Source organism: Erinaceus europaeus, chromosome 3, assembly GCF_950295315.1.
Source record: "Erinaceus europaeus chromosome 3, mEriEur2.1, whole genome shotgun sequence".
NCBI lineage: Eukaryota > Metazoa > Chordata > Mammalia > Eulipotyphla > Erinaceidae > Erinaceus > Erinaceus europaeus.
In genome coordinates this window covers 83,983,623-84,011,188 of record NC_080164.1, presented here as the reverse complement: position 1 = coordinate 84,011,188, position 27,566 = coordinate 83,983,623, and the positions used below count along the sequence as shown (strand labels likewise).

Sequence of the window (27,566 nt, the reverse complement as noted above, 5' to 3'; positions counted from 1 at the left end):
CAAAACCACAACATATATGTCTATTTATATTCATACTCTCAGAAGGAAAAAAATTCCTTCTATCCTTCTTGATTCTCTGGTGATATAATACTTTTTAAGATTTATTTTTATTTTTATTAGCAATTTAATAATGATTAACAATATTATAAGATAACAGGAGTACAATTCCATACAGTTCCCACCACCAGAGTCCCTCTACTGGAAGCTTCTCTATTCTTTATCACTCTGAGAGTATGGACCACAGATCTTTACGTGGTACAAAAGGTCTAGCTTCTGTAATTGCTTCTCTGCTGGACATGGACTTCAGCAGGTTGATCTAATACTTGAAGTGCCTTCAAGCAGATTAACCAGAGAAAAACAAACTTAATGCCATGTATCCTGGAGTCTCCACTACCCTAGGGCTTCCTGACAGGCAGTGGGCTCTACCAGCCCTTTTGAGCTAGGGAGAAGGGGTCAAGGGTCAGAGCCTTCAAAGGGAAGGAAGACAATTTGCAGGGAGCTAAGAGGAGCAGATGTTTGGGAAAGATGAGGCAGGCAGTGAGACAAAGGGGCATGGAGAGGAATTGGAACACACAGGCCTTGCTTTGCTCCCCAGTCAGGATGCCATAGTTGACTCATTCCTTTGCAGTCACCTTTGGTGACAGCTCTCTGCCTGGACTAGCAAAGGGAAAGATACACAGTAAAAGAATACTGAGGGCGAGTCGGGCGGTAGCTTAGCGGGTTAAGTGCACGTGGCACAAGGTGCAAGGGCCCGCATAAGGATCCCGGTTCGAGCCCCAGCTCCCCCACCTGCAGGGAGCTCACTTCACAGATGGTGAAGCAGGTCTGCAGGTGTCTATCTTTCTCTCCCCCTCTCTGTCTTCCCCTCCTCTCTCCATTTCTCTCTGTCCTATCCAACAACAACAACAACAACAATAACTACAATAATAAAACAACAAGAGCAACAAAAGGGAATAAATAAATATAAAAAAACTAAAAAAAACACTGAGGATAAAAGGTAGATTACCAAATACCCTGATTGTAGGATTTAATATTCCTTAATTATGGTTGATATATTCCCTATAGCGTGACATGGTTGCATTCACATTAAAATACATTAACCTGCACATCATACTGAGAATTTCTTCTTTCTCTTTCAGAATTTGCATTAAGTTAGTGGTTGGGTTTACAATCAATTCACTCTAAGTCTCTCTTAGACTCCGAACATAGTTAAACTAGACAGTAAAATTCTAAGAGAAGGGGACTAGGTGGTGGCACACCTGGTTAAGCACATGCCTTACAGTGTGCAAGAACCCGGGTTCGAGCCCCCAGTCTCCACCTGCACGGGGAAAGCTCTGCAAGTGGTGAAGCAGGGCTTCAGGTGTCTCTCTCCCTCTCTATCTCCCCCTCCCCTCTCAATTTCTCTCTGTCTCTATCCAATAATAAGTAAATAAAAATTTAGAAAATGCTGTGGTCTGGGAGGTGGCGCAATGGCTAAGGTACTAGACTCTCAAGCATGAGGTCCTGAGTTCAATCCCCGGCAGTACATGTACCAGAGTGATGTCTGGTTCTTTCTCTCTCGCCTATCTTTCTCATAAATAAATAAATAAATAAATAAATAAAAATATTAAAAAAATTAGAAAATGCTAAGAGAAGTAAAACAGCACATACGTTTGCATATTCTTTGTATTTTCTAAAAAGGCACACACACATATATGCACATATATGTATATATATGTATATATATATATTTTTGGTCGCCAGGCTTATTACTGAGGGTTTGGTGCCTTCAGTGAAGCCTGTTAGCCATTCTCCGCCCCTACCCCCTTTCTTTTCTATTTTAATAGAGACAGAAAAATTGAGAGGGAAGGGGGAGATAGAGATGGAGAAAGACATCTGCAGACCTGCTTCACTGCCTCCCCTCCTGCAGGAAGGAACAAAGGGCTTGAACCAGGGTCCTTGCTCATGGTAATGTGTGTGTTCAACTGGATGTACCAGCCCCCTGAAGTTATGAAATATTTACAGTAAAAAATGTTAACCCCTCTCTTAGGTGCTATTAAAAACAAGACAACTGGCCCTAAATGTAATCCCTTGTGCTAAGTCCCACATCACATTGAGACCTAATTACAATTTCAGTTTTTTCAGAAATGGACTCTGACACTAGTCATTTGGGGACTGTCTGATCAGCACTAGTCAGGATCTACTAGTCTACCTAGTAGATCCTTCCCATCCACTAGAGCAGGGACGGGGGAACATGTTTTCCTTCCAAGGACTGTTTGATAGGTACAACATCCTTCACAGGCCATAAAAAATTAGCAACTTACAAATTAGCACTTAGTGTTGCTAAGGATAATGTTCCTGGATTTATTGAATTTTGACTCCTGCCAGCATTTGCCTTGGCAGGGCCAGATAAAATGGTTTCAGGGGCTGGATGTTTCCCCACCCCTGCCCTAAATGGAAATAACTTCTTAAGAGGTAACCTGCTTCTCCTTCTTCTTCTTTTTAAAGCCTAATACAAGTCCCTTGCGCCTGATTCTTCTGTCTACAGTCTTTTATTTGGTACAGCTCCCTGGGGCTCCTTTCTATGTGTGGGACTGAATCCTGCCTGAGACATGAATCATCGAACAAAGCTAGTTATAGCTTGAAAATACATTCAGTTACATTTTGTTTTAATTTTTTTCCATGAGAAATGAAGCTTTCATTTTTTTTAATTGGGAGGGGGTTAGTGGATTACAGATAACAATAAGTATAGTAGTAGGTACATATATAACATTTCTCAGTTTTCTTTATTTTCATTTTTGCCTCCAGGGTTATTGCTGGGGCTCGGTGCCTGCATTATGAATCCACTGCTCCTGGAGGAGATTTTCCCCACTTTGTTGTCCTTGTTGTAGTTGTTATTGTCATTTTAGCTGCTGTTGTTGTTGGAAGGACAGAGAGAAGCCGAGGGAGGAAGGGAAGACAGATGGGGCAGAGAAGGATAGACACCTGCAGACCTACTTCACAGCTTGTGAAGCGATCCCCCTGCAGGTGGGGAGCTGGGGGCTCAAACTGGGGTCTTTAAGCAGGTCCTTGTGCTTTGCGCCTTGTGTGCTTAACCCACCGTGCTACTGCCCAGCCCCCCATTTCTCAGTTTTCTTCATAACACTCTAACCCTACACCTAGGTCTTCCTCCACCATCATGCTCCAGGACCTGAACAGTCCCCTCCAACCCCCAACCTCTACCCCAGAGTCCTTTACTGTGGTGCAGTACACCAAACCCAGTCCCAGTTCCCCTTTTCTATTCTTTTTTTGAGATATAGAATATTTATTTTGCTAATACAGTATAATGTAATATAATACAAATAATATACTGTTTAAGGGTTGAGGAACTATTTGGGGGATATATAAGAAGGCATGGAGATGACTGTTTTTAGGGATGTTGTGCAAATAATACTCCGTAAAGTCCATCACTTGAACCTTCTCATGTAAAATGGTCCTGTGCATGTTAAAGCTGTACAGGGACATGATGGGGGTGGCCCTGTCCCTACAGATTAGTGGAGACTCGGTCCCCTCTGAGGCATGGAGGTCCAGCAGGGCCAATGCTCTGGGCACCTTGGAGGCCACACACATGTGGGGGAAACACTAGCAGATATCTTCCCCATGCACAGGCTGGAGAAGATGTCCTCCTGGTAGCACTGATGCACCACCATCTTGGTTCCCTGGTAGAGGGAACTTGGTAATGCACTTGGTAATGTAGAGTAAAGTGCGCCAGGTGGCTGCTTCTCCAGAAAAGATGCCCATCAGTGTTTCTGGGGTCTCATTTCTCATAGCAGTTACAGACAGCTGACGTTGTGCAGAGTCACGTCATCAGCGGGTCACTCCTGTCAGAATATTATGACGGGATGGTGCAGGGTGGAGCTGCTGTCCTGTGGTGCACTGCGGATGCCCCTGCCCTTAGAGAGCCTCATGGATGAGGGGAGTGTTCAGAGGTGTCCAGGGCCAGTATAGTCGGGCCTCAGGCACCACTGGGGCCATGTAGATCTGCATGCACAGTGATTTCTGCCAGGTGGCTTCTCTCTGATACAGGATGGAGAAGATCTCATGGTTGTGAGGCTGCTCTTCCAACAGGGTTCCCAGGTGCTGGGAGTTCCTGGTGATGCCCTAGAGTGCCATCCAGAGGGCTTTCCCACCAGTAAGGACACCTCTCCCCTGCTGGTCATTTCTCAGCTTCCTGGGGTCTCCTCAGGCACCTGTTCCAGGTGGAAGGACTCACATGTCCCACCCTCCCTCAGGTAGGGTATCCTGGGTAGTAGTTTCAGGCTGGTCTTTTTCCTTAGCAAGAGAGATGCAGCTCTCCAGACAGAAATGCCAGTTTTGCTTTTTCTGAACAGATGAGAAAGTAATCACGAGGCTGGTGGTGCTGGGCTAGCCTAGAATCAGCCACCTCCTGTCTCTGCTGATGGCTCTTCTGGGCCTCCCCAGGCAGGCAGACACCCACATGCTGCTCAGGGGCACAGAATGGTTGATACTGAAGCTGTGTTTAAACTTTGAGTTAGAGATGAACAAGACATTGGAGCATAGGTACAGCTGTCGCACCTGTTCCCTGCAGCCCCTTTGGAGTGTGGCTATGGTGACCAGCAGCAGCCTGCCTCAGGCCCCCTCCCAGGCATCCTCTCCATCACTAGGAGCTGCATTTTCAGAAGACCCTCTTAAGCAAGGGAACCAGCCAAGATACCCTGAAAATCTAGAGGACCCTTGGGTGGATGCAGGCATCCTTCATTCTCCACTTTCCACTCTTCCACTTCCTTGCTGTTTGAACTTGTGGAGCTCTAGCTTGCTAAGCCAACTCTCTACCATTAGGCTATCACTCGGTGTGGCTTCTGGCCACAGGTTTTTCTCCTTCTTTGAATTCCTTCCAGGCCTGAATCCTGGTCCTGGGGCTTCTGGCCACAGGTTTTCTTTCTTTCTTTTTTTTTTTTTTTTTTTACCAGAGCACTGCTCAGTCTTGGTTTATGGTGGTGTCGGGACTTGAACCTGGGACTTTGAAACCTCAGGCATGAGAGTCTGTTTGCATAACCATTATGCTATCTACCCTCTGCCCATGTTTTCCTTCTTCTAATTCCACTGATGGGTGGCTTAGGCCCAGGCCCCGCTGGTTTTTGGTCACAGGTTTTACTGCTAATTCCAATAATGTATATTAAAGATAATGGCCCTGGGTCTCTCTCTCTCTCTCTCTTTTTTCTGGTGGTACTCCCAAAATCCTTTTGGAAGATCTTTGCTGTAAGAGAGGAGGCTCAAAAGTCATGGCACTCCACAGTGACTGGGGAAAGGGGGGCTCCCTTCAAGCTCCACACTCATCCCTACTCCTCCTGGGACATTTGGCATAATGCTGATAGAGGAGGGGGGCTGCAGGCAGTGAGGCCCCCAGACCCCAAAGCAGGCTGGGAGATGGTGAGGCAGGGTGGGGGCAGTGTTGGGGGGTGGCACAGAGCAGGTGGACAAAGCCAGGAGTTGGAGGAGGGAGGTGGCCTCTACTTTTCTCTTTTCTGAAAACGAGGGAGGGCACACTGATGTGCACAGAGGGGGGAGGCTGTGGGGGATGGGGGACCCGGGTGGTCAGACACTGTCCTCCTCCATGGAGGATTTGGGACCCCGGGGCCTGCCTCCTCCCCCTCCCTGGGCCCCTTGTTCTAGCTGGACTTGGGAGTCGGGGACACAGAGGCCCAAGAGGATGCAGCACTGCACGTGGTACTTTGCCTCAGTGGGGTCCATCTTGCTGCTGGCATCCTGTTGTATCTGAGTGTCCTTGATGTCAGAGCATTTCTGCAATTCTTCAGGCAGCGATTTGTAGACCTCCACAGGGTCTCGGTGTTCCTCCTCCTTACATTCCTTTGTGGCTTTCTCTATGTGCAGTTTGGCTAGGTGTGGCCTTGAACCTGCACCTTGAAGGCCTCCAACTGCTCGTTGAAACCCTGCCCGCCGCATTTTATTATTATTTTTATATGGTGTTGGGGAGGATGAGAGAAAGTTTGAGATTCTTGGCCATCTATTTTAAGCAGGAGCTATTATGAGTGACCAGTAGGCAGCATCTCGGTCTCATAACTATGGACTGTATTTTCCCCCCAAAAATAATTTAATTGATTTGGACAAGTTGTTTAGCTTCTCCCTCCTGAAGATTTATTTCTTCATTCTTTTAAAAAATATTTTATTTATTATTGGATAGAGACAGAGAGAAGTTGAGAGGGGAGATGAAGATAGATTAAGAGAGACAGAGAAACACCTGCAGCCCTGCTTCACCACTTGCAAAGCTTTTCCCCTGCAGGTGGGGACCAGGGGCTTGAACCCAGGTTCTTGTGCACTATAATGTGTGCTCCTAACCAGGTGAACCACCGGCTGGCCCCCTGTTTTTTCATTTATGAAAGAGGTAGGGGACCAGAGTACCATTCTGGCACATGTGATGCCAGGGATTGAACTTGAGACCTTCTGCTTTAAAGTCCAATACTTTATCCACTGTACTACCTCCTGGGTGATAATAGTGGACTGTTTTTAGAGACCAGTAATAAAGTGGTCTTTATGTCAGGAGCTCTAGGTTTGCTGTAGGAGCTGTGATATGGCCAGGCATCCCTCTGAGATCTGACATGAATGCAAAAGTTGGAAGCACCAAAGAGGTAGTAGATTACAGACGAAGTGTAAAACAAGCTCAAAGACAGGCGAGACAGGGAGGAGACAGGAAGCTTTTCATAAAGGTTATTCATTCAATAATGAACCTTTCTTTTTCTTTCTGTCTCTTTCTTTCTTCCTTTTTTTGTTTCTCTCTCTCTCCCTTCCTTCTTTCCTTTTCTTCCTTTCTTCTTTCTTTCTTTCTTCCTTTCTTTCTTTCTCTCTCTTTCTTTCTTTCTTTCTTTCTTTCTTTCTTTCTTTCTTTCTTTCTTTCTTTCTTTCTTACCAACAGAGTTATCTCTGGGGCTTGGTGCCTGTAGAACTCCACTATTTCCTGGAAACTATTTTTTTTTTGCCTCCAAGGTTATTGCTGGGGCTCAATGACTGCACCATGAATCCACCACTCCTGGAGGCTACTCCCCCCTCTTTTGTTGCCCTTGTTGTTTTATCATTGTTGTGTTCATTACTATTGTTGTCATTGATGTTGTTGTTGTTGGACAGGACAGAGAGAAATCGAGAGAGGAGGGGAAGGCAGAGAGGGGGAGAGAAAAACACCTGCAAACCTGCTTCATTGCTTGTGAGGTGACCCCCCTGCAGGTGGGGAGACAGGGGCTGGAACTGGGATCCTTGTGTCAGTCTTTGCGCTTAGCGCCATGTGCACTTAACTCTCTGTGCTACTGCCTGAACCCCCACCTTTTTTCTCTTTTTATAGAGGATTAGAGACAGGGAGAAAGACAGAAACTTCTGCAGAACTACTCCACCACTCATGAAGCTTTCCTGGATTGAGAACATGAACCTGTATCCTTGTGCATGGTAATGTGTATGTTCTTTTGGGTAATCCCCGCTCTGCTCCTGAAACATTTTCTTAATATCAGACAGAAGTCTTCAACATAGGATTGCTAGAGTCAATCAGCTGCTCAACTAAAAGCAAAAACTCTTATATGATTGGGTGGCTCCCAAGACGTAATTACAGCACAACCTGGAGTTTAGGCCCAGCAATAAAGCAAAATTCAAATAGTGTTTTTTCAGAAACCAGAGCAACAAACCAATGGAGGTGAACACATGGCAAAATATCAGGAGCCTACAGCACAAAGGCTGGAACCAATGCTTTGATCCCAGAATTCTTCTGAAAAGATGTGGCTTTGCCCCCTTTGAGATTAGACTTGTGACAGTGCCTTGCCTGGAATCTGGCTCTAAAGTCTTTTTCTGTGTAATATCCATTGTCATCCTTGAGTCATTCAGATGGGTGTCACTCAGCTGGAACCTTTAATCTTTACAGAATGTTCTACTTTTAGTAGCACAGTCAGGCCTTTCTGTTGGGAAGCACATACAGCTGCTTATACTTTCAAACCACCATCTGGAGCAAGTTCTCTTGCAAAAACAGACGTTCTCGGGAACACTGTCCTAGAGCCAGACTTCACATGTGATGTGGTTTTACTTCTCCCCAGAGTCTACTTGGTACATCCTTCCCTCCCTCCCCCTCTCCCATTACCTGGCAACAGGGAACAGAAAGGTTCCTGTCACTCCCCAGCTACAGGTTGGGAGATTGACACTTGGAACCCTCTCCTGCACTCTTAAATATAAAAATGGAGGGAATTTGCATGGAAGGAGAGGATATAATAATAGAAGAGGGTGCAGTGGGGGCAGATTTGTTGTGTCTCTTCCCCTTGCACACAGTAGTATGGTTTTACTTGGGTTTTAATTAGTGCTTCTTTTTGAATGCCCATGATGGGTTGGTCTGTATGTAAGATGGGGATGAGTTAAGAGGCTTGGCAAGGTGCTTCTGTTTTTAATGGTGCTATTTCGTTCTCCTCCACCTCCCTCCTTAGAGCTCTCTGGTATTTGCAATAGTTTAAGCTCCTAATTCCCATGGAGAGAAGGTAAGCCAGGCTAGCAGGCACTACCAGTGGGTTATTATTATTATTATTATTTTGTTTTGTTGCTGAGTGGGATGGGGAGCAGGTTTTATTCTGTCCTGTTTACCTCACAGGGCAGAAGCTGTGTCAGTGCCATTAGGGTCTGTGCAGAGGGTCTGCAATTTCCAGGTGTGAACTCCCCTGAGGGTTGGATTCCAAACCATCTGGGGACTCCAAACCATATGTAAAGGGATGTGTGTGCAGGGGGGAGTGGAGATGGGCCTTACCTGCTCTGTCTTCTGCTGTCAGCCAGGACTCCCCTCACCTATTTGCACCTTTGAGCAGCTCTCAAGCTCTAGTGGGCAGTCCTATAAATAAGGTACCTAGAGCTGGGGAGATAAAAGCACAGCTTGGCTTTTGCAGGCCTTTTAAGGTATCCTGAGTGAAGGCGCCTGGGCATGAGAATAGGCCACCAGCTCCCTTCTGGGCCTGCTCTCCTCAAGGACATCTTATGCCCTGGAGGGGTGTGTGTGTGAGGGGAGAAGGCACACTGTGGGCCCAGGAGAGGAGTATTTCTGCCAACAAGAGGCATAGCCTGGAGTGCTACGCCCACCCACCTAAATGATTAAAGGCCTGGGCTGAGGTGATGATCAGGAGGGTTCAAGGCCTGTCTAGTGTAGACTTTCAGTGCTGGCTCTTGGAAAGAGCTGCAGCCCTTCCTCCTTGGCTTTGTGGATTGTGCTCTGGAGGAAGCATTCCAGGAAGACCAGACCCCCACCCCCCAGCAGCAGGAAGCTGGGAGCAAAACCATATATTCACCACAGATTTGTCCTGCTCAGGAGTCATGGTTTGCTTTGTAGGATGCAAACAGGAAAATGTACCCAGAGTCTTGTCTTGTCTTGTCTTTTCTTTTCTCTTCTCTTCTTTTCTTTTCTTTCCTTTTCTTTTCTTCCTTTCTTAAATTTTATTAGTGATTTGATTTACAAAATTACAAAATTATGAGATAACAGGAGTAGAATTTTGTATCATTCCCACCACCAGAATTCTGTATCCCTAGTCCCTCCATTGGAAACTGCAGTAGTTCTCCCAAGATCTCAGATATGGGTTGACTATTATTTCTCTAAATATCTGTCTATATTTATATATATTTGCTCCTCGTTTATTTCCCCTATGATTCTCCTTTATCTCCCTTTCTAAATCACAGCTACACATACTACTACTTCTAAATGTCCTTATTTTTTCCCCTCTTCTTTCTCCGGGTCCTGATGAAATTGGGGCTCAGGGCACTGTGGTCATCTTTCTTCTATCATTTTTCCCTCTCTGGGAGTATGGACCAAAATTCTTTTTGAGGATGCAGAAGGTGAAAGTTCTAGCTTCTGTAATTGCTTCTCCATTGGACCTGGGTATTGACAGGTCAATCCACATCCCCAGCCTGTTTCTATCTTTTCCTAGTGGACTAGGGCTCCCAGAGTCCTAATCAACCCTCTGTGCAAAGAGGAGATGCGGGTTGATTTGGGAGAGAAGGAGTTTCTTGTTCTCATTCATTCATTCATTCATTCATTCATTCATTCACTGCCACCAAGGTAATCCTAGGGTTCAGTGAGTGCATGATGAACCTACTGCTCCCAGTGGCCATTTTTTGCCCCTTTTTGGGTAAAGACAAAGAGAAATTGAGAGGAGAGGGAGAGGTAGAGAGGGTGTGTTACCTTGATGTGTGCTTATAGAGGTTCTGTCTCAGGGTCATCAACCTCTCTGCTCACCTGCTGTTCCTGTTCATTCCTTCCTCCATCCCAAATCATTTTATTGAGAAAATAATGGTTTACTCAGTCATGGTTCTCTACTCTCCCTTAGAGGTGTCTGCACACCATTCCCACCACCAACCCAAGCCTGTCTTTACCATCCTGGGTGCTTGATGCTCCTGCCTCCCCATTGCCAGACCTCCCTCTAGTTCCAGAGGTTGCCTTTTCTTTCTTCCTTCCTCCCTTCCTCCCTCCCTCCCTTCCTTCCTTTCTTTCTCTCTCTCTTCCTTTTCTTTTTGTTTTACCAGAAAGCACTACTGAACTCTGGTTTATGGTAGTGGATGGGAGGTGAGGTGGGGGATAGGAGATGGAACCTGGGCTTTGAAGCCTTAGGCATGAGAGTCTCTCCCCCCCCATTTCCTTTTTCTTGCTTTGTTTCTCTAGTACTTCCTGTAGGTAAAACCCTTCAGTATTTGTCCTTCTCCTTTTGGCTTAGTCTGATTTCTACAAATTCTGGCCAAGATATGGAAAAGGAGAAGATTTCATCATTTCTTACAGCCAAGCGGCTCTCCATTGCATAGATACAACTTTCTTAACAATTCATCCTCTGGGATATCTGAGCTGCTTGGCCTATTGTAAGTGGTGCTGCTGTGACATATGTCTGTACATACATCTCTTTAGATCAGTTTTTTTGTGTTCTTAGGACAAATTCCCTAGGAAAGGAACTGCTCAATACTAGGGTAGATCCACTTCTGGTGTATTCATTCATTTCTTCTCCTTCTTTCTTCTTCTTCTTCTTCTTCTTCTTCTTCTTCTTCTTCTTCTTCTTCTTCTTCTTCTTCTTCTTCTTCTTCTCCTTCTCCTTCTCCTTCTCCTTCTCCTTCCCCTCCTCCTCCTCCTCCTCCTTCTTCTTCTATTTCTTCTTCTTCTTCTTCCTCCTCCTCTTCCTCTTCCTTTTCCTCTTCCTTTTCTTCTTCTCCTTCTCCTACTTCTCCTCCTTTCCCCCTTCTTCCTCTTCTTCTTTTTCTTCTCCTCCTCTTCCTCCTCCTTCCTCCTCTTTTTCTTTTTTCCTTCTTCTCCTCCTCTTTTTCCTCCTCTTTTTACTTCCTCCTCCTCTTCCTCCTCCTCCTCCTCTTCTTCTTCTTTCTTCTCCTTCTCCTTATTCTTCTTTTTCTTCTTCTTCCTCCTCTTCCTTTTCTTCTTCTCCTTCTCCTACTTCTCCTCCTTTCCCCCTTCTTCCTCTTCTTCTTTTTCTTCTCCTCCTCCTCTTCTTCTTTTTTCCTTCTTCTCCTCCTCTTTTTCCTCCTCTTCTTTTTACTTCCTCCTCCTCCTCCTTCTTCTTCTCTTCCTCTTCCTCCTCCTCCTTCCTTTTTCTGCAGTAAATATTTAGGGAGTTTTTTTTTTTTTTCCTTTGCCAAGCCTCAGTTTTAAACAAAACAGAAACCACTCACTGCTCACCTTTAACTGCAGGGAGCTTATGGATGATTGTGGACGCAACTTGAGGCTCTGATCTTGAACTTAGAACTTCACTCCTGGTCCCCAGAGTAGCTGTTTGCTGCTGTTGTCCCCTGCTATCATCTCTTTGTGGGATCTCTGTCTCTTCTTCCTTTCCTCCTCCTTACTTTGTTTTGATGTGGCACCAGGGATGAAACCTAGTACCTCACTCATGCAAGCTATACACTCTCTCACCAGCCACTTCTCTGTTCCCTAATATTGGCTTCTTGCTCTGGATTGGGTAACCTTGAACTTTCTGTGAACCTGGTCCTTCTGCGCTGGTAATCTTCTGGAACTAAGCTTATGGTTTCCATTTTAATTTTTTACTAGAGCTTCACCATTCCAAGTTGAATTTCTGAAATAGCAAGACCACTGGACATGGGTGTTGGCAGGTCAGTCCATACCCTCAGCCTGTTTCTATCTTTCCTTAGTGGAGCAGGACTCTAGGGAGTTGAGGTTCCAGGACACACTGGTGAGGTCCTCTGTCCAGGAAAGTCAGGATGGAATCATAGTAGTGTTTGCAGCTTGGTGGCTGAAGGTGGTAAGATATAAAGCAGGACAAATTGTTTAATAAACAGGAACCTAATAGAGTAAATAAAATTAGGGGTCTTAGTGTGGGAAGAAGCTAGGAAGTCTATTTTAAGTATGTTCCAAGGGGCCCATGACTTTATTAATTTTTGCCTGACCTCACAGCTAATATGCAGATGGACTAAAAATACTGTAAAGGACTATTTTTCTTTGTCCAACTCCTCCACAGGCTATTGCTGGAAGCTGAACATAAGCAGGCCTTCCGCACCTCCCAGGACAATAAGCAGGCAAGCGGGGCTGTGTAAAGGGCAGCGAGTATAAACACGCATTTGAGCAGTTCTGGAGATTGTCACCCTGAAAAACTAGCCTCGGTGCTCCAGGGGGTGACAGGATCCAGGTGTCCCTTTCTTCTGGGCTTGGCTCATGCTGAGCCAGACTTGGTGCTGACATGAACAGCTCATGCCTCTCGAGTCTGAGAGCTTACTCGCTCATGACGGGAGGCCCCGTGTTCTGTGAGCTATTACACCCACAGGAAGAAAACTCAGGAGATACTTGGAGAAGACTCAGTCTCTCAGACCCATTGTGGTCCTGCTTCAATTCCATGCCCTCAAATACGCAGGCAGTGAGCCATCACTCCCAACTGTGTACACCAGAGCTCCATGCCCTGAGTGAGCTTGCTCCCTCCCTCCCTAGTTTTGCTCTGAAGCAGCATGAGGGCCCCTGGGGACACCCCTTTTGAATGCCCTGCCATAGCTCCCCACCACAGCAGGCAGCCGCAGCTGCTCAGATCTGCCTCTCTGCTGTGGCTGTGACTGGAAGTTCATTCCTAGTCCTAGTGTTGACAAGCAAGCAGAGAATAGATGACTAAACTCTTCCTTTTGCTGTGTGGCTTGGCCCAGTTGGATGGTACATCTTCACCGTTGGCTCCCACCAGCCTATACCCCATGTCTGCATGGCTTCTGCCTTCCAACGCTTACACTTGGATCAACAGAGGGAGCTGGAAATAGCTCCTAGACATGGGGTGTGGGTAGGACTTGGACCACGGAGCCATATAAAATATTCAGTCACCAGATACCTTTTTTTTCCAGATACAGTGGCATGGGGAATCTGACTTCAAGTTCACTGAAGTGGGTTTTACATTCTAATTTTCTTTCAAGAACATGTTGAGGTCAATACATTCCTGGCACTTTGTCAATGAAGAGTAAGAGTAAAAGGCAGAACCTGAGTGTGACTAGGGAGATAGCTCAACTGGTAGAGCATCAGTCTTGCATGCCTGAGTGTCCCGGTTTGATCCCCAGAATCATATGTATCAGAGTTGTGCTCTGGGGCTCGGTGCTGTGACTATGAATCCACTACTCCTGGTGGCCATTTGTTCCATGTTATTGGATAGGAAAGAGAGAAATTGAGATAGGATGGGAGATAGAGAGGGATAGAGAAAGATAGACACCTGCAGACCTGCTATACTGCTTGTTAAGCAACCCCCATGAAGATAAGGAGCCAGAGACTTGAAGCAGATCCTTGCACCAGTCCTTGTGCATAATACTATATGCAGTTAACCAAATATGTTACCACCCAGCACCCCCCGAAGTCTTTTATCAAGTTATAAGTAGAAAATACATTTTTTTAAAAGTAAGACATGACTTGGTGGGGGTGGAAAGGAAAGTATCATACTGCTTTTGACAGTTTCCAAACCTATAGTAGGCCTAGTCATATTTGGGTATGAGGGTTTGAAGAAAAGGACTCTGGGTTATGGTGTTTAGTTTTTAAAAAATAACTTTTTTTAAAAAGTACTCACTGGTAGTTTAAGTTCTGGTCACCATCAATCACATTCCTCTGGTTCAGACCACATGAAAATGTGTGTAAAATGTTCCTTAGTTTCCCCCCCCCCCCCAAGGTTTCCCCCAGAACAGGAAAGGATTGTTTGAGATGGAAAGTAAATAGCTATCAGGAACATCAGCCTAGAAGCACTTCTCTATTTTTAAGTAACTGGAAGAAAATACACATTTCTTTTTTGTTTTCTTCACTTGGTTGATATGAAGAACCATTTTTTAGAGCAATATCATTTTCTGTTAGATTCATCTGTGACATGTGGCCTAGCATATATGAGAACGACAGAAACGTGTGTTCATCGACTCACCTAGATTCTCATCACTCAGGGGACAGGGTGGCAGATGTTACATATTACATACTTGGCATCAGGATCCAAGTTCCCAGACTCTGCCTGCAGAGGGGAAACTTTATAAGTATTAAAGCAGTGCTGCAAGTGTCTCTGTCTCTTTCAGTCTGTCTTTGTCTCACCTTCTATCTAAAAGAAAAGAAAATAGGACACCAGGAGCCATGGATTGATCATGTAGGCACTGAGTCCCAATAAGACCTCTGGTGGCAAAAAAAAAAAAGTCTGATCAGTCATTAGCTGTGTTTAAACATCCAGTTCAGCTGTATTAAGTAATTGTTGTGCAAGCATCACTATCATTCTTTTCCAGAATTTATTAATTTTTTCAAACAGAAGTTGTATCCCCATTAAATAACAATCCCTTACCCCTACTACTTAGCATCTGGCAACCATCATTCTTCTTTCTGTCACTATAAAGTCAGTTACTCTAGGAACCTTTGTAAGGTGGAATAATACAGTACCTGTCCTTTTGTAATACTGACTTGCCTCATTTAACATAATATCCTCAGAGTTTATCATGTTGAAGCATGTGTAATCATTTCCTTTCTTATTGATGGCTGAATAACATTCCACTATATATCCATGGCATTGTATTCATTGGTTACTAGAATCTTGTGATTTTTTTCTTCCCATTTGACTCTTAAGAATAGTGCTGCTATGAATAAGAGTTTATGAATATCTGCTAAGATTCCTGCTTTTTTTTTCTTTTTCCTTTTTTGGCTATACAATCTAAGTGGAATTGTTGACACTTGTGATAATCCTGTGCTTTTTTTCTTTTGGAGAACAGTCATACTGTTTTCCATTGTGACTACACCATTTTGTATTCATGCCAGGAATGACAAGAGTTCCAATTCCTCCTCCACATCCTTGCCAAACACTTTTTATTTTCTGCTTCTCTGATAACATTCAGCCTAGTGGATTTGAAGTAGCTTACCCCCACCTTTCAGCAGGCACCACCAAAGATGGCAAATGAGAAGACATTTTAACCTGGATTTTGAGGGACTAATTTACTTTGAATCACTATTTTGCCACTGGGTTTAACTCAGGGGCTCAGTGCCTGCACAACTCCACTGCTCCTGGCAGGTTTTTTTCTTTTAGCTAGAGCGAAAGACAGAGCAATAGGAAAAAGAAAAAGTTAAAGAGGGTCACAGAGAGGAGAGATCCTACAGTACCATTCCATCATTTTTGAAGTTTCTACACTACAAGTGCTCTCGCATATGATAACCCAGGGCTTGAACCTATGTCCTCCCACATAGTAAAATGTATGCTATACTGATTGAGCTAGCTGCTGACACCCCTGACATCACTTAAGAACACACTTCACACATTACACACATAAAAATGAGACTGAGGTGACAGCAGAAATGTAAATACTTAGGAGAAAATTGGGCATGTGACATTAGACAAAAGTGTGGCTCAGCCAGTGGCTCAGACATCTGGATTAGAGTTGGCTTCTGAAAAACTTCACAGAGCATCACAGCCTTGGGCTCATTTCACTGTCTCTGGTTTACCAGTTACTACTTGGCAAACTTAAGAGAATGCCTTCTCCTGGGGGTATGAATTGACCTACCAACACCCATGTACAGTGGAGAAAAAATTACAGAAGCCAGAACTCCCGCCTTCAGCACCCCATAAAAATTTTTGGTCTGGGAGTTGGGCGGTATAGTGCAGAAGGTTAAGAGCTGCCGGGATAGCCTGAGGGTACTTCTTCCCGAGCTAGTGCTCTCTGGCTTGGAGAGAACTCAACTGGAGCCGATCTAGGCTGCTGCGTGAGAGAGGGATCAGGAACTCGTGCCACACTAACTTCTGCAGGAGATACACTCTGGAACTCTCGGAGCCAGAAAGCAATTTCCAAGTGTCTTTAATCAGAAGAGCAGCTGTTTTTATACTCTCCAAGTAGGGTGGAAACAGGATGTGATATAGAGAGGGTGGAGAGAAAACTGACTGGTGAAAATCAGAGTGTGACAAGGAGAGGGCGGAACAGGCGAGAATCCTATCACTGAACCACCAATGCCCTGGAGGGAGTGCTTTATGTAAATGTAAAAGTGATTTATGTAAATAGACCAAAGCTTTGAATGGGATCAGTAAATCCCTATATAGGCATATGGTTAAGCAGAAGCCAGGGGGAGGTGGCATACTACCCAACATCTCCCCCTTTCTTTTTAACTATTTGCCATAGTATCAGGAGTGCGGGGCACTTTGTGAGGCAGGGAGACTGATAAGAGGCATACCTTTTTTGGGGTTCTACTGTCCCTCCTTGCTCAACCTCTCCGTGGAGAGAGAGACTAACAGGATTGACACACCCCTCAGGCTCAAGCCCTTCCAAGCTCAACCATATCCTCACAATTCCCCAACATCTTCTTCTTACTTAATGGCCATATATAACTGGGTCAATGTCTGTAAAAGGCTTCATCTCTGTCAGGGGAATAGCAGTGTAGGGGTGAACAGAAACCTGTTGGGAAGAAAGCAGATAAGTAAGAGTAGCAAGAGACAGAGTGAGCCTGATGGGTGGAGGAGTGGGGGCCTGATAAGCCGAGGGGCTAGAGGGGTGATCTGGCATTGCAAAATCCCGAGTCAGCTGGCGGAAAGTTCTATGAAGTGCTACAGTCATTCTTCAAGAAGTCCAGCAGTATAAAAGGAGTGTCCAGCAAGTTCTATAGAAGCATCAGTCCAATATCAATGGCCAGGAAATAAATGCCACACGTCTATCTTGATGGAGGAGGACGGCCACTGGAACTTTTCTTCTCTGTAGAGAGTGACCTGGAACCGCCAAAACATGGTGGGCGAAACAGAAGCAGGAAGAGCAGACACCGATGGTTGAGAGAAAGGCAGTAGGAAAGTCTTGTCCTTTGGAGTCTGTGAATCAGGTTCTCCAGATCATGTCAGGTCACATCATGGGTTTCGGGGGATGGCTGTAATTGTGGGTGATGTCAGAGGTCAGGGGTCCAAGATGGATTTCTGGGAATTCTATATGAGCAGATGCTTCTTTATGCGAAGGCTAGTCATAGCTGTAGTCAATTACTTATGAAAAAACTTTGTAACAAATTAGAAGTTTACTACAATTGATAACTCAATGATTATAATTGGTTTAGGTATCTTTATAATTTCGTGTAAAGGTCATCTTATGTGACCTCATGTAGCAGTCTCTATATAGCAAAATTTTCATACCGAATTTAAGTCACATATATTGATTCTAAACTATTTTTACATTGGGTTTTTAAGCAAACTCAGGTTACTAGAGCTAACACATTTTAGTGACAATTTTTTTTTGGTACATTTACAATATCGGATTGATGCCAAATTTGTTGTGGATTAATTTCCACAAGATAGCTTACAGGACATTTTTGGGGGCCCTCCAAAAATGTCCTGTATAGAGGATTTGTATTTTAACTTAGGAGATGATGAATTGTCACATTGAATATTTAGAGTTTTACCTTAAACACTCAGTTACTTAAATGAATTGATTTTACCTCTTCTCGTAAAAATGTAGCTTCGAAGTTACAATTTAACTGTTAAGTTAATGTTTACCAAACTTGAAACACGCATATTAAACATATAGTTTATAACACACAGGAGAAGAAAAACTTGTAAATAAGACATATCATTTCAAATGTGAATTTAGATCTACTGTCATAGTTTAACCACCTTTACTCACACAGTTTAAGACTAAACATTTCATATTGATATCAAGACTTAAAAAAGAAATCAAAAGGGGGAATGAACAATTTTTGGACTGTTTCTGGACATCTCCAGAAACCATGGCTGCGTCCAGCCATTTTATATAAAGTCAGTTAACTTTCAGAGTACTCTGAGCACAATGGGTCATACAAAAATTTTGGTCACTCAACTCACTCAATTTTTTTTCACTCACTCACTCACTCACTCACTCACTCACTCACTCACTCACAAAACACAACTGGCCAGTCATAGCATAAGACATTCATTCGGGGGGGGGGGGAAGAGTTCTGTGAATCAGATTTTTTTTTTTGATTCTGCCATGCTGTATTATGGATCCTGGGGTGCATCCTGTAGCCAGTCCTCTTGCAGCCAGTCTTCTTGCAGTGTTTCTTGTTCTTCAGGGATATCAGCACCATCATGTGGGTATTGCCGGACATGGCGGGCAGGAACCCAAACAGGCTTGGAGTAATTTTGTGGAAAAATACATGCGAAATCCCTCCCCATAGTCAACAGGGGGCCAGGTCCTTTCCAAATTTTATCAAGTGGGTCTTTCCATTTGACTTTAATAGCTGGGAGGGTGGGTGGTGTTTGCCAATGAAGAATTATAGGAGGTTGGTCCGAGTTTTTGTAAATATTAAAGAGATTTAATGTAGTTAAGGCTTTTGCCAGCTGGATATTAGGGGGCTACATTTCCCCTTTTTCTTTATTTAATTGAGCCTTAATAGTTTGATGGGCCCTCTCAACAATGCCTTGTCCCTGTGGATTATACGGAATGCCTGTAGTATGAGTAATGTTCCAGAGGGAACAAAAATCTTTAAATTGTTTGCTGGTAAAAGCAGGTCCATTATCCATTTTAAGTTGAAGAGTTAAGCCCATTACAGCAAAACAGGAGAGCATATGGCTTATAAGCTTTTTTGAGTTTTCTCCAGTCTGAGCTGTAGCCCACATAAACTTAGAGAAGGTATCAATTGAGACGAACACATATTTTTGTTTGCCAAAGTTAGGTATGTGGGTAACATCAATTTGCCAAAGAGCATTGGCTTTTAAACCTCGAGGATTAACCCCCAGAGTCTGAATATCAGGTGTTTTGATTAGACCTGCACAGGAGGAACATGTAGCAAGAATACGTTTTAACTGTGGCAGAGGAATATCAGGAAATCGAGCTCGAAGACCTTTAAGATTAACATGGGTTAGGGAATGAAAGTCAGCAGGATTAGAGACAGAGGCTAGGAGAATTCCTGTGGAGGCAAGGTGGTTGGCTGCAGCATTCCCTTTGGACAGGGGACCAGGAAGAGGGCTGTGGGAACGTAGGTGCTGAACATACAGTGGATGGGTTCGAGAACAGAGCATAGAGGCAATTTGAATTAAAAGAGGAGAAAGTGGGTTGTCATCAATTCTTACATAAGATCGAGCAAGCCATGGAAGTAAGTTAACAGTATACACACTGTCAGAAAAAAGGTTGAAGGATTCTGGTACAGCTTTTAATGCAAAGAAAACAGCATAAAGTTCCTTGTACTGAGGGGAATTATCAGGAAGTTCAGTAAAGATAGGTTTGGGGTATTGCTGGTCTGGATAATATATAAGGGCAGCAGCTCCCTTTTTTCCACCATCAGTGAACACTGTAGGAGCAGAGGGGATGGGATCTTGAGAGAAAAGTTTAGGTACTAGTAGAGGCAACAGAGGTAAAGAAGCTATCAAATTATTAGAGGGAAAATGATTATCTAATTGTCCTGGAAAACCCATTAAACTTATGGCAAAACGAGAATGGTGGCGTATGAGCCATTCTGTATCTGTGAAAGAAAAGGGAAGTATGATTGAATCTGGTTCCCTTCCTAAGATCTGAACCAATCTGTTTCTTCCTTGGCGAACCATAAATGCTAAGGCATCAATCTCGGTAAGGAGTCTTGGAGCTCCGCCTACTGGCTTATGAAGCCATTCGAGACCGCCATGTTTCTGCCACAATGCCCCCACTACCGTGGGGGTGGAGTTAAAGATTAGAAGATTTACTGGAGAGGAGGGGGAGAACCGAACGAGGTGCATGTCCTGGAGAGCCTGGTTAACTTTTTCCAGTGCCAGGGAGGCTTCGGGGGTTAACATACCCTTTGAGGAGGGCTGTTTGTTTCCTTTTAACAGATCGAACAGTGGTTGCAGGCAGCTCGTAGGCAGATAAAGATACTGCCTAAGCCAATTCAAATTTCCAAGAAAACTTTGTAAAGAAGCAAGAGTGAGATTACAAGGAAAAGTAACACAAGGTTTTAAAGGACGAATCTGCGTTAGGGAAATCTCTGAGCCTAAGAAAGATATTGGAGGGATTAGCTGTATCTTCTCAGGAACTACATTAAGTCCACTTCTCTTTAAGGCAGGGATTAGAAAATCACGTAGGGCGGAGAGATCTGTATCTAATTCTCCCCGTATTAACACGTCATCCATATAATGAAAAACGTTAAGGCCCTTATGAATATATGGAAAAAGGGCAGATTTAACAACCTCTTGACAAATAGTAGGACTATTAGCCATGCCTTGGGGCAGTACCACCCATTCAAATCTATTGGCAGGGCTGGCATTATTAATAGAAGGAACAGAGAAAGCAAAACGTTTACAATCTTGTGGGTGTAAGGGAATAGAGAAAAAACAATCCTGTATATCAATAGCTATGATTGGAATTCCTGTAGGAATTGCGGAAACAAGAGGCAAACCCCTTTGGGGGGAGCCCCAAACCTGCATGGTTTTATTAACTGCACGAAGATCTTGGAGGAGGCGCCATTTTCCTGAGTGCTTTTTAATCACAAAGACTGGAGTATTCCATGGGCTCTGAGAATGACGAATGTGTCCCAAAGATAACTGCTCTTGGACGAGTTCTTTTAAAATTTCTAGCTTCTCCCTAGGCAAAGGCCACTGTTCCACCCAGACAGGCTCATTAGAAAGCCAATCTAAGCGGGGAGTTCTGTTATGAACAGTGGCAGTTAGTATTGGGGGTACTGGTTGGGTCTAGCACTCTCACAGGAGTGAGTGTGGTGTCCTGCAGAGGTGTCTGAGGATATCACTACATCTAAAGATTCCAGCAAGTCTCTTCCCAGTAAATTGGTGCTTATATCAGCTATTAAAGGCTCAAAGCGTCCGGTAGTCCCTTCTGGATCTTCCCACACAAGGGAATCTCGTGTGCGGAATGCCTGAGTCAATCCTCCAACACCATGTAAGTGTGGTCCTGGGAGGAGTTCCCAACTCTGGGGAACCTCTGCTTGTCTTAATATTGTCTTATCTGCTCCCGTGTCAATCAAACACTTAAAAGGAATATTACCAATATTTACTGTCATAGTTGGGTGACCCCTTTCTAAAACAGGGGTGGTCCATAAAATATCAGGCTCCGAATTCGAGCTGTTCTTTTGCTCCAGCCGGTTATTTCTATGCTGGAAGTTCCCACATACTGCGGGTTCCTCCTTCTGCTCACCCTCTGTTATTGTTACTTGGCGTGGTGGGTGTAGTGACGGGTTGGGTCCCAAGCTGGGCTTCTGTTTGTGGAAGAAGGGCACAGCACCAAGCGGGCGACCTGCTTCATTCCCTCTTGGGGGCGGGGATAAGGGAAGCCCCACACCTGTTTAAATCCCTGTTTACATTTGGCAGAGGCGTGCCGTTCCTATGGAACCTTGACCAACAATCTCTCCTCCAGTGAAATCCTTTCTGGCATCTGGGACAAGGCATTTGTGGTCTCGGGTTCCCTGTCTGGAGGCGGGGTTGCCCTGACTGGAGGCGGGGTCGCGGTCTATTTTCTGGACATTGGTTACGCCAATGCCCTTGGCGACCGCACTGAAAGCAAGCCCCTTTTTGCTTATATAAGGTAGCTGCATAGGCCTGTAACATAGGTCCTTGAAAAGAGCTTGATCTGAGATCCTGTGTAGCTATAATCCAAGTATCTGGGTGTTCATTTTTAAGAGTGATACAGGCCTGTCGAAAATGTGGAAGCATTCCATCCCAGACTATGGATCGCAGGAGGAGAAAACAAGCGTCAGGATTATAAATCTTCCTTTCCAAACTCGACTGGACCCTGGCAATGAATTTAGCGAGGGATTCATCAGGTTCTTGTTGAAGGGAGAGAATGGGGGCTGAGGCCGCTCCCATGGGTGGTGTTAATCGCTCCCATGCTTTTAATGCACACAGGCGTACCTGATCAAAATACCCTGGTGGAAACTTGGCTTCCGCCTGTTGAATCCCTGTTTCTAATTGGCCTGTTCCAAACAATGCATCAAAATTCCCCTCTTTCTGATTTTGAATATTTTTCCGTGATTGTTGTAAACATTCATCGTGAAAGAATGCCTCCCATTGCAGGAAGAGGGGGCCTGGGAGCGTAGCACGAGTTACATTCCTCCAATATTGGGGGGTATCAAGGTTCTGAAGCAGGCCTTGTAAAATAGACCTGGTCCATGGGGCATGAATACCATCATCCTTGATTGCCTGGCGTAGTTCCTTCAGGTCTGTGGTGGAATATGGATACCAGGCCTGAGGTTTTTGTCTATTGGGGGCAACATTGACCGGAAATGTGTGGACTTGCTCTGATAAGTGTGTAGCAGTAGGAGGAGTCACCGAAGTGGAAGCTTCTGGACAAGTGGTCGAAGAAGTGGTTTTGGAGGCTACAGGAGAATTCAGACATATGTCTGTCAAAACAGGGGCCTCAGGGCAAGATGCCAAAATAGGGGCCTCAGGGCAAGATGCAGAGGAATTAGGGTGGGTCAAGATCATGACAGGCCTTTGCTTCTTCTTGTTTTTAAGGTGCTGGTTAAGTTCTATGATCACTTCCTTTATCTCTTGGACCTCAGCCTCTAGGTCCTTAAGCCTTTTGAGAGGTTGCCCTATATATCCCTTAAAAGCTGCTATGATGATCAACAGGATATAAGGTGAAGCCCCGAGAAAAATGTCCCAGATATATAAAAATTGTATACTGGAAAAAGAATGCAGAATTTGGAAAAGATTTTCCATGGTGGAGAGATCTCAGGAAAACAATAAGAAAGAAAAAAAAATCACAGTGCCTTAACACAATATTGCAGATACCCAAAAGGTGTGTACTTATCTAAGATGTCTTCTTGTAAATCTGCTGCTTACGTGTCCCTGTTCCGGGCGCCAGATGCCGGGATAGCCTGAGGGTACGTCTTCCCGAGCTAGTGCTCTCTGGCTTGGAGAGAACTCAACTGGAGCCGATCTAGGCTGCTGCGTGGGAGAGGGATCAGGAACTCGTGCCACACTAACTTCCACAGGAGATACACTCTGGAACTCTCGGAGCCAGAAAGCAATTTCCAAGTGTCTTTAATCAGAAGAACAGCTGTTTTTATACTCTCCAAGTAGGGTGGAAACAGGATGTGATATAGAGAGGGTGGAGAGAAAAGTGACTGGTGAAAATCAGAGTGTGACAAGGAGGGGGAAGAACAGGCGAGAATCCTATCACTGAACCACCAATGCCCTGGAGGGAGTGCTTTATGTAAATGTAAAAGTGATTTATGTAAATAGACCAAAGCTTTGAATGGGATCAGTAAATCCCTATATAGGCATATGGTTAAGCAGAAACCAGAGGGAGGTGGCATACTACCCAACAAAGAGCAGGTGGCACAAAGTGCAAGGACCAGCATAAGGATCCCAGTTTGAGCCCCTGGCTCCCCACCAGCAGGGGAGTTACTTTACAAGCAGTGAAGCAGGTCTGCAGATAATCATCTTTGTCTCCTCCTCTTTGTCTTCCCCTCTTCTCTCTCTATTTCTCTCTGTTCTATCCAACAACAACGACATCAATAACAATGACAATAACTGCAAGAACAGGAAGACAAGGGCAGCAAAAGGGGTTAAATAAATAAATATTTAAAAAAGAATTTTGGTCCATAGTCCCACAGCAGGAGAAGTGTTAGGGAATGTTAGCTCTAAACTCCAACTCTATCAAGGCCTAGACAGAGAAGAGAGAGAGTCAAAAAAGAAAGACATTTAGAAGTAGTAACAGGTGGCTGTCTGGGAGATGGTGGAGTGGATAAAGCATTGGATTCTCAAGCATGAGGTCCCAAGTTCAATCCCCAGAAGCACACATACCAGAGTGATTTCTGGTTCTTTCTCTCTCTTCTGTTTTTTTTTAAATTTCTTTATTGGGGAATTAATTTTTTTATATTTATTTATTCCCTTTTGTTGTCCTTGTTGTTTTAATGTTGTAGTTATTATTGTTGTTGTCATTGTTGGATAGGACAGAGAGAAATGGAGAGAGGAGGGGAAGATAGAGAGGGGAGAGAAAGATAGACACCTGCAGACCTGCTTCACCGCCTGTGAAGCGAGTCCCCTGCAGGTGGGGAGCCAGGGTTTGAACCGGGATCCTTATGCCAGTCCTTGTGCTTTGTGCCACCTGTGCTTAACCTGCTGCGCTACAGCCCGACTCCCGGGGAATTAATATTTTATATTCAACAGTAAATACAATAGTTTGTACATGCATAACATTCCCTAGTTTCCCATATAACAATACAACCCCCACTAGGTCCTCTGTCATCCTTCATGGACCTGTATTCTCCCCACCCATCCACCCCCACCCCAGAGTCTTTTACTTTGGTGCAATATGCCAATTCCATTTCAGGTTCTACTTGTGTTTTTTTTTTTTTTCCTTCTTATCTTTTTCAACTTCTTCCTGAGAGTTCTTCAGACTGTTCTCCACAGAGGTTGGACCATTTGACATTCCCACCAGCAGTGTAGGAGGGTTCCTTTGACCCCACACCCTGTCCAGCATTTGTTGCTGTTACCTTTTCTTATGTATGACATTCCCACAGGAGTGAAGTGGTATCTCATTGTTGTCTTGATCTGCATTTCTCTGACAATCAGAGACTTGGAGCATTTTTTCATGTGTTTCTCAACCGTTTGGATCTCTTCTGTGGTGAATATTCTGTCCATGTCCTCCTCCCATTTTTGGATGGGGTTATTTGTTGTCTTGTTGAGTTTGGCAAGCTCTTTTTATTTATATGTTGGTTATTAAACTTTTGTCTGATGTATGGCATGTAAAGATCTTCTCCCATTCTGTGAGGGGTTTCTTGGTTTGGGTAGTGGTTTCTTTTGCTGTGAAGAAGCTTTTTAATTTGATGTAGTCCCATAGGTTTATGCTTGCCTTAGTCGTCTTTGTATTGGATTCGTTTCACTGAAGATGTCTTTAAAATTGATGCAGAAAAGAGTTGTGCCAATATTTTCCTCTAAGTATCTGATAGTTTGTGGTCTAACATCCAAGTCCTTGATCCACTTGGAATTTACTTTTGTATTTGGTGAAATACAGTGGTTCAATTTCATTCTTCTGCATGTTTCAACCCATTGTTTCCAACACAATTAGTTGAAGAGACTCTGCTTTCCCCATTGAATAGTATGGGCTCCTTTGTCAAAGATTAGATGTCCATAGGTGTGGCAACTTACTTCTGGGCTCTCAGTTTTATTCCACTGGTCAGTGTGTCTATTCATGTTCTAGTACCAAGCAGTTTTGATGACAATGGCCCTATAATACAATTTGAGATCTGGGAGTGTGATGCCTCCTGTTCTGTTCTTTTTTCTCAAGATTGTTTTGGCAATTCTAGGTCTTTTCTGGTTCCAGATAAACATTTGTAGCATTTGTTCTATTCTCCTAAAAAATGTGTTTGGGATCTTGATGGGGATAGCATTAAATTTGTATATGGCTCTGGATAGTATATTCATTTTGATGATGTTAATTCTTCCAACCCATGAACATGGGATATCTTTCCACTTCTTTGTGTCTTTTTCAATTTCCTTGAGTAGTGACTCATAATTTTCAGTCTACAAGTCTTTCACTTCTTTGGTTAGGTTTACTCCTAGATATTTTATTGCTTTAGTAAAGTTTTAGTTTTTGTTGCTATAGTAAAAGGAATTGATTTCTGGATGTCAATTTCTTCTAACTCAGTGTTTGCATAGAAGAATGACACTGACTTTTGAATGTTAATCTTGTAGCCTGACACCTTACTGTATCGCCTGATGATTTCCAAAAGCTTCTTGCTGGATTCCTTAGTTTTTTCTGTGTATACTATCACGTCATCTGCAAATAGGGAGAGTTTGACTTCTTCTCTTCCAATCTGTATCCCTTTAATTCCTTGCTCCTGTCTGATTGCTATAGCAAGAACTTCCAACACTATGTTGAATAAGAATGGTGATAGTGGGCAGCCCTGTCTAGTACCTGATCTGAGGGGAAATGCTTCCAGTTTTCACCATTGAGTATGATGTTGGCTGTAGGTTTGCTATATATAGACTCCACTATCCTCAGGAATTTTCCATCTATTCCCATTTTTTGTAGTGTTTTGATCATAAAGGGATGTTGTATTTTGTCAAAGACTTTCTTTGCATCAATTGATATGACCATGTGGTTTTTGGTCTTGCTTTTGTTGATGTGGTGGATCACATTGATTGATTTACGTATATTAAACCAACCTTGCATGCCTGGGATAAACTCCACTTGCTCTTGATGAACAATTTTTTTTAATATACTGCTGTATCTGGTTGGCTAGAATTTTGTTCAATATTTTCGCATCTATGTTCATCAGAGATATTGGTCTGTAGTTTTCTTTTTTGGTTGTGTCCCCGTCTGCTTTTGGTATCAGAGTGATGTTGGCTTCATAGATCTTCACATGCCATACATCAGACAAGAAACTAATCACCAAAATATATAAAGAGCTCAGCAAACTTAGCACCAAAAAAGCAAATGACCCCATCCACAAATGGGCGGAGGATATGAACAAAACATTCACTACAGAGGAGATCCAAAAGGCTAACAAACATATGAAAAACTGCTCTAGGTCACTGATTGTCAGAGAAATGCAAATTAAGACAACACTAAGATACCACCTCACTCCTGTAAGAATGGCATACATCAAAAAAGGACAGCAGCAACAAATGCTGGAGAGGTTGTGGGGACAGAGGAACCCTTTTACCTTGCTGGTGGGAATGTAAATTGGTACAGCCTCTGTGGAGAGCAGTCTGGAAAACTCTCAGAAGGCTAGACATGGACCTTCCATATGATCCAGTAATTCCTCTCCTGGGGTTATACCCCAAGGACTCCATAACACCCAACCAAAAAGAGGTGTGTACTCCTATGTTCATAGCAGCACAATTCATAATAGCTAAAACCTGGAAGCAACCCAGGTGCCCAACAACAGATGAGTGACTGAGAAAGCTGTGGTATGTATACACAATGGAATACTATGCAGCTATCAAGAACAATGAACCCACCTTCTCTGACCCATCTTGGACAGAGCTAGAAAGAATTATGTTAAGTGAGCTAAGTCAGAAAGATAAAGATGAGTATGGCATGATCCCACTCATCAACAGAAGTTGACTAAGAATATCTGAAAGGGAAACTAAAAGCAGGACCTGACCAAATTGTAAGTAGGGCACCAAAGTAAAAACCCAGTGGTGAGGGGTAGACATGCAGCTTCCTGGGCCAGTGGAGGGTGGCAGTGGGTGGGAGGGATGGGTCACAGTCTT

At 44.0% G+C, this 27,566-nt stretch overlaps 1 protein-coding gene across 1 annotated transcript in view; it reads right to left on the bottom strand.

Moving 5' to 3' along the window:
* FHL2 (four and a half LIM domains 2) overlaps positions 1–8,834 on the bottom strand; it is a 72,934-nt gene extending 64,100 nt beyond the window's left edge. Inside the window, exon 1 of the mRNA XM_060187621.1 lies at positions 8,762–8,834. The gene's annotated coding sequence lies outside the window, so the exon portion shown is untranslated. The remainder of the gene's footprint in view (positions 1–8,761) is intronic.
* Positions 8,835–27,566: the final 18,732 nt, after the last annotated feature.